The following is a 7601-nucleotide window of genomic DNA, read 5'->3' on the forward strand; positions in this document are numbered from 1 at the left end:
ATTCTTGACCCATAAAATAAAACTATTAGTCTTGATAAAGAAAAAGAGCATATATTCCACTCAAATTTACAGAGTTTCTTTTTCTTCATGTTTCGGTTGGTTTAAGTCAGGAATGTCATTGGATTACAGTGGAACATGGGTATTTGTCTTATGAAAGTGTGCAGGATCTGATGTAGACTAGAGCTCATTGGGGGTGATTTTGAGCTTCCTTGTTGGGGAAATTTAGAGAAATTGGACGCAAGGGTGCAAGTGCAAGTAATGGGACAGGCAGGGGCACTGCCAAGGATTTTAGGCCCTATGAAAAGATATTACACTGGAACCCACAACTCTTAACAGTTCTTCCCCTGTCAGTAACAGGCCCTTAGAATCGTCCTAACTCAACCGCCCAAATGGCACCCTGGGTACAGTGTCTATATTCATCCTCTGCAAATAGAAAAGACAAAGTGTTCACAGCATGATCAGACAATTGTAGATCAATGTTTGTGGTGCTTTTATCAACTTTTAATGGATGTTAATGTAAAAAGAAAGTAGCATTTTTTTAGTAGCAAAGCATTTCTATTGGTCTATTCATTATACACATTTCACACTATAAGGAACAGCCAGATTAAGTGATAAAACAAGGTTTGTGCCTGTGTTACACTACAATGCACTGCAAATTACAAGTGGAAAATTGAGTGATTTCATCAGAAAGGATAAAAAACTAGGGAGGCATTTGAATAATTGGAAAACATTAATATCTAAACATCTGGCAATATCTATAATATCTGGAATCTCTTAATATTATGCAATAAACTTAAAAAAATAATTAAACCTCTGTTTTTTTTTTTTTATTATTTTGATCACATTATCTTCCTATATATAATCATCTTCCAATTATTCAAATGCCTCCCTAGTTTTTTATCCTTTCTGATAAAATCAATTGAAAACAATTGAGGGGTGGGTTCTCTTGATCTTGAATTAACTTCACAACTTCACTAACTCTCATTTTAACTGCCTTTCTATGGTTAGACGTACGAGAGGGGCGCATAAAGGTCAAAGTGTTGGGAACGAAATCGTAGTGCAACATCAAAAGTTGATATCCATATCTGCAATGATGTCCATTCCACTTTCTAACAGAATATTATGACCACTCCTTGTTTGGAAGAAACTAGGCCCGTTGTATTAACCCCACTGACCACATAGGAGCTCTTTGTATCTCTAACATTACAGACTACAGTCTGCAGTCCGTCTGTATACTTTGTTAGCCTCCTTTGACCTTGGTCTTCAATTGTTGTCAATTGATTTCATCAGGAAGGATAAAAAACTAGGGAGGCATTTGAATCATTAAAATTAAAATTAACAAAAAAAATTAAGAGGTTTAATTATTATTTTTTTAAAGTTTATTGCATAATATTAAGAGATTCCAGATATTATAGATATTGTTAGATGTTCAGATATTAATGTTTTATGGACATTGACAGACAGTTTGGATTCTGACCCTTTCCTCCATATCTCTGGGCGCTCAAACAGGGTCCTAGTTTGAAAGATACAGTATGTCTCACAGACATTACAAATGGCATCACTCACAGAACCATTTAAAGCAGAGGTGGGGGACCCTGGCCCTCAGTTCCCCATCCCTGCTTCAAATGGTTCTGTGGCATTGCTCATATAACCACCAGGGGTGGGAACTGAGGTGCAGGCTCCAGCAGATGTTGGTGATTGCCCTGCTATTAACTTTGCAATTAAATGATCCGTTGAATCGGATGTGTTGGAGCAGGAAAGTCACTAAACTTTCACCACCCCTGGTCTGGAGCTTGGTCTGCAGGCCTGCTGCTAAATGACATTTAATTAGTTTCAGCTGCTGAATTGTTCCAAAAGGCAGTTACCACAGGTTGCACAGGTTCTGCTGAAGCATCTTCTTCCTCAAGTACCAAGATTTCATAGCAAGGTTTTATTTTCTGATGACCTAACTGGATATTGGTTCTGTGGTAACTAATATTGTGGTTTTGCGATCAGATGACCTGCAAGTGTGACCTGCTGATGTTATTGTTACTTCTTACCCAGGGCAGGTTCCCATACCTGACCATTCTGGCCAGCTCTGACTAATATTCATGGAACGTCTGACACATCATGTTTCCCAAAGCCATAAAAAACAGGATGCACACCAAGTATTAATGACGTTGTGGCTTTAAGGCTTTCCATCCTCTCTTGCTGCTAAAAATACAAATCATGTGTTTTTCCTCACAGGACTTTTTGACCATAGGGGGATTGTAGTGGCCACTGCAGGAGTGAATATTCAGTAAAGAAAGTGCTGGAGTTTTCTCTTGAAATGAGAGAGGAATAAACTGGAGCCTTTCTATCTTTCTGGTCAAACATAGGTTTTGGCGCAGATCTGTCACTCTCTGGACAACAGCCATGCTCAGTACCATCAAAATCTTACTGCTTCCCATTCTGATGATTGATGTGTGTGTTAGCTGAAGCTGCTGACCCGTATCTGTTGACCCGTATCTGCGGGATTTAAGGCACTGCACGGTTAGAACACCCCCCCCAGGCGATTTAAGGCACTGCACGGTTAGAACACCCCCCAGGCTATTGATTAGTTGTGGGTTCAAGCTGCCACTGTTGGGCCCTTGAGAAAGGCTCTTAACCCTCTCTGCTCCCTGGGTGCCGCAGTGATTGCTGCCCACCGCTCTGGACACGTGTGCTTACGGTCAGTGTGTGTGTGTGTGTGTGTGTGTGTGTGTGTGTGTGTGTTCACTGCAAGGTTGGGTTAAAAGCGCAGGCCAAATTCTATCTAGGTCCAACACTAATGATAAATATTGGGGTCTTACTCGTTCCTAGCTTTTTGCCTCCCCCTTACACTAGATGTTGGATGACTAGTCCCTGCACTCCATCTGATCCCAAACGTATAGGATGAAGCTCCACACTCCAGAGAACGCGGTTCCACTCTGCATGTTGACCTTAGGCCCACGTGTGTCCTGTTCTTTTGACAGTGCTTGCTTTTCCCCTGACATTAAATATACTGTGTGCGCACATTTGAAACTCCAGTGTCTGATTTCGGTACAGCTTGACTGTTTGTGTGTGTGTTTGACGTATAGCGTGTGCAGCAGTTCTATATCTGTTAACACAGACTCATTAAGAGAGGTGTTGCAGTGTTTAAAGGGCTTTTGGGATTTGGTAGTGCTGAGAGATGATGACACCTGCAGGTAGGAGCAAGGTCAGAGGCAGTCGTTTTATGTTTCACAGTAAAAATCAAACACCCCAAAACAGGGGTGGGTTCTCCTGATCTTGAATTACATTGCTCTTATTTTAACTGCCTTTCTATGGTTAAACTTGCGAGAGGGGCGCATCAAGGTCAAAGTGTTGGAAACAAAATCGTAGTGCAACATTAAAAGTTGATATCCATATCTGCAATGATGTCCATTCTCAGTATCTCAGTGCCAGACAAACTTGGAGTTGGACTAAGGACTCTATTTCTATCCGAGTTTTGCTGAAAATCTGCAGCTATTAAATGTTAGTAGCTTGTAAATGTGAGTTTACATTTAAACCAGGCAAAGACGTGATGGAATTTGTACAGGCCTTTAACCCAGCCATGCAGTGAACACACTCATACTCACATAAACACCAGTGAGCAAACACACACAGTGACCGTGAGCACACATGCCCAGAGCAGTGGGCAGCAATCCCTGTGGCGCCTGAGTAAAAGAGAGGGTTAAGGGCCTTGCTCAAGGGCCCAACAGTGGCAGCTTGCCGAGCCCAGGTATTGAACCCACCCTAAGGGGTAGTCATCAATAGCCCGGTGCTCTAACTGCTGAGCCACCACTGCCCTTAATCTTATCAAACGTTTATGTTCAGCTGGTGCAGCTGGCTACTGGACCTTTCAGGGAGTCCATGGGAGCAAATTCTGGAGCATTTTTGGACCTTCTAGCATCATTCCACATCGTTTTTATCCTAGCCAAACCCGGACAGTAACACTAAAGAGCAGCAGTAGCAGACTTCTTCCCACTTCCTGTTATGAGTTGAATAGACCTAAAGGGTCAGCTCCCAGCTTGAACACACACTCCCATGTGAAGTGTGAAGTGTGCACTCTTTCACCTACTCAGTTTGCTTTGGACCGGAATGCTGTCACTGTGCCTGACTCTGCAGGAGTGTTGGGGAGGGGTGTGAGAGAGAGAAGGTTCGCTAAGGCATGAGTGAGTCAACGCTGGGGTGATGAGAAAATTATTCCCTGGACTTCCTGAGAAAATCTGATGTCTGTGTAGAAGCACATTAGAGGAATGCGTCCAGAAGATGCAGTGTGCTGGGGGCCAGTTTGGAGGTTGCGTGCTGGAAGGCCTCTTGCCATGGGTTTTGGATCACAGCTAGCATCCCATGAGCAAAGATGAGGAAGTGAGACTGTGGAGGATGATGAATCAGCCGCTGGCCCAGAGAGGCAGTCTCAGAGAACTGACAGACGAGCACGTGAGCCGTATACAGATGGGACATTCTGCTCCAGATGTTCAGCTGTGAGAAGGGGCTGTGCAAAATCTGCTGTTACGGGGTTGCTCGGAAAGGCTGTAACTGAACAAATGAACTGTGCTTTGGACCATTAGCATTGCCACTAGCATTGCACTTTGCTTGTTAAGCACAGGAGTAAAGGTGTGAAACAGGCTTATAAGAATGGTTTGGTCCCGCTGACCCCAGTCAAGCCATGTTGGGTGTGCAAATTTAGTTTGTTTAGTAGCTAATGTTGCTAAGAACAATATAAACCAGTAGATGAGAGCAGCACATCCAAGTACTTTGCCCTTGTGTAAAGCCCCCACCATGGGAAGACTGGAGGTAAATACATATTCTGCATTGAAAAACAATTTAATGTCTTAAAACAAGAATATTCTGGGCAGCGGTGCTGATTAGTGGTGGGTGGGCGAGGGGCGGGATAAGTGGTGGGTGGCCGAAGGTAGAGGTAATTAGTGGTAGGGGTTAGGGGTAATGCCCCCAACCCGTTTTGGGTATATGTGGTAAGACTGGAGGTAAATAAAAATGCTTTGACAATGTAATAGCATAAGATAAGAATATTCTATCCCACCATCAGCTCTAAACCTCAAACTCTCATGGGAGTTTCTCGCAAACCGCTACATAGCACAGAAACAGCCGAAAGGAAGTAGAGAATGTAGGCCTTTCATATATATTTGTAATTAAAAATCATTAGAATAAATGTAGTAGTTATTAATAAAGCCAGAAATGTAACACATTAATGTGTGTATCCAACTGTTAACTACTTCCAGTCCTCTCCTTAATGAAGCCCAGTATCTTTTTTTGTTAAAATGGATAAACTAGGGTGTGCCAGTTGTGGGTTTGAAGACATGCTAAGACTGAGAGCATTGAAGAGAAATCTGGTACCAAACCTCTACACTCTCTCAGAAGATGTCAGATATTATTCTGAAAATAAGACACTCTTGTTTCCTTCTGTGTGTGTGTGTCTGTATGTATGCGTCCTGCTGACCATCTCTGAAAAGTTTGGCTCAGCTTTTCTCTCATTGGTTGACGGTCTTTCAGGCAAGACTCCAACCACCCCACACTTCAGGATGGGGAGATTCCCGATCGGGGCAGCCCCGACTGCTCTGGGAGAAGATTGGATGATTGGATGAGTGGATTATAGACGCCACTCACTACAAAAGAATCTGGGAAGATCTTAACTTCTGATTCTCAAGGGGAGCAAATCGGCCTCAAAATTGGTCTAATTATTCTGTAGTGTGGGCCAGGCATAACACAGGTATCTGACATTACAGACCTCCAAGTGCATTAAGCTGCTCAGTGACATTGCTAAACCAGCATTTCAAAAGATGTCTTGGAGAACTTGTGCTACAGCTCAGCCTCCCAGCTTGGTAGCATTGTGTGACAGAGACACCTAGCTAGCAGTTAGGAATTGACTAAAATAAAAGTTTTAAACAAGTAAATAAATTGAGAAGTGTTCCTGCGTTGGGAACACAGCCTCACTGAAATTGTGTTACTGTTTTGGGAATTTCTTTTCGTTTAACCACCATCACTGATCATTATTAATTATAATGAGTAATTATTAGTAATTATCATTATATAGATTTTTGTGATCATGCAAAATTCACTGCTTAATCATCAATGCTCAAATGCTCCTTCCTTAAATGTGTATTTATCACTGAGAAAAGCCTATTTTAGCATTTTGTGGTGTGTATAGCCCGTTGCAGATTTAGAAAGATTTGACTCTGAGAGTTGATGGTAACGGAGTTGACATTTTCCAGCATGCCTTAACTCCTTGTACTAACCTCAAACCAGATACCACAGGACATGTACATACATATATATATATGTGTGTGTGTGTGTGTGTGTGTGTGTGTGTTTCTCCATATTGACTTGTGTTTGGTAGTATCTGAGCTTAAAAGTATCTTTTGAAATTTAGTCTATTTAAACTAGCTAAGGGTATTCTTGAGTAAATAGTGAAGTCACTCTGAATAAGAGCATCTGCTAAATGCTGTAAATGTAAATATATTAAAAAAAACCCTGAATGATTCACTGCAGTATCACAACAACAGCTTTGACAAACAGTAAAGATATTGTTAGTATATCCACAACATTTTATACAAAATAATGAGAGAGGAACTGTGACATTCAGCACCTCACTGCCCTCCACATGTTTCCCACCAGAGGAAGTGACATCACTGGGTGCAGATGACATGTTTTTATTATAACTTTTAACATATTTTTGTGGGATAATAGAGTTCAGCAGATATAAAATACTGGTTTAATTACTAAAATTATATGTTTATATTATAGAGCAAATAGATTCTGTTCAACTGAAACTATGGATGAATTAGAAGATGAAGACCGTCAATAACGGAAGGTGAGGGACTCGTTTTTTGGGGGGAAAATAACGCAATTCTCAATTCTAGAACTGACCATATATCTGTGTGTGTGTGTGTGTGTGTGTGTGTGTGTGTGTTTAGACTCCTATGCCAGTTTCGTACAAAACGTGGCTGACAAACTCTCTGTGTCTGCTCAATGCACATGTATCTGCTTGCAGTGTTCTCCAACACGTTGTGGGAAACATGCAGGCACAGATGCTCTGAGAGCAGGCCAGATCACACCCTGTCTGTCACGCAGACACACAAACACACCCTATTCTGAGTCTGCAGGCTCCTCTCTCTGTAGTGGTGAAAAGAACAGAGGGAGGTATCATTAAAACCGCAGAGAACTGGAAAGCGTCTCAAATTCGCAGCTCCAGCTCGCACATCTCTCTGAGATCACATGCCGTTTTACTAGTGGCCTTTGTTCTTCTCTCCTAATGTTTTAGCTCTTATCGCACACCCATACACGGAACCACAAAAACTGCAGCCAGATTGGCTTGATTTATGGGGGACTTTCAGAGTGCTTACTTGTCTCCTGGTAGCATGGATTCCATCCACGCTGGTTTTCAAGCTGTGCTGATAGATTAAACAGTTTATTTCAACGCTGTAAACATTAGCAACTAGGTTGAAAAGTAGGCCATTGGCACTGTATGTCCTCTGGGCGGTTGCATTGGCTTTCTAAAGAGTCAAAAAACTTTTAGAACCCTTTCATACTGTATACATAAGTGAGGACGTTCAATTTTTGTTTTTTTACTCAACAGAGAT

Source organism: Salminus brasiliensis, chromosome 15 (assembly GCF_030463535.1).
Source record: "Salminus brasiliensis chromosome 15, fSalBra1.hap2, whole genome shotgun sequence".
Lineage (NCBI taxonomy): Eukaryota > Metazoa > Chordata > Actinopteri > Characiformes > Bryconidae > Salminus > Salminus brasiliensis.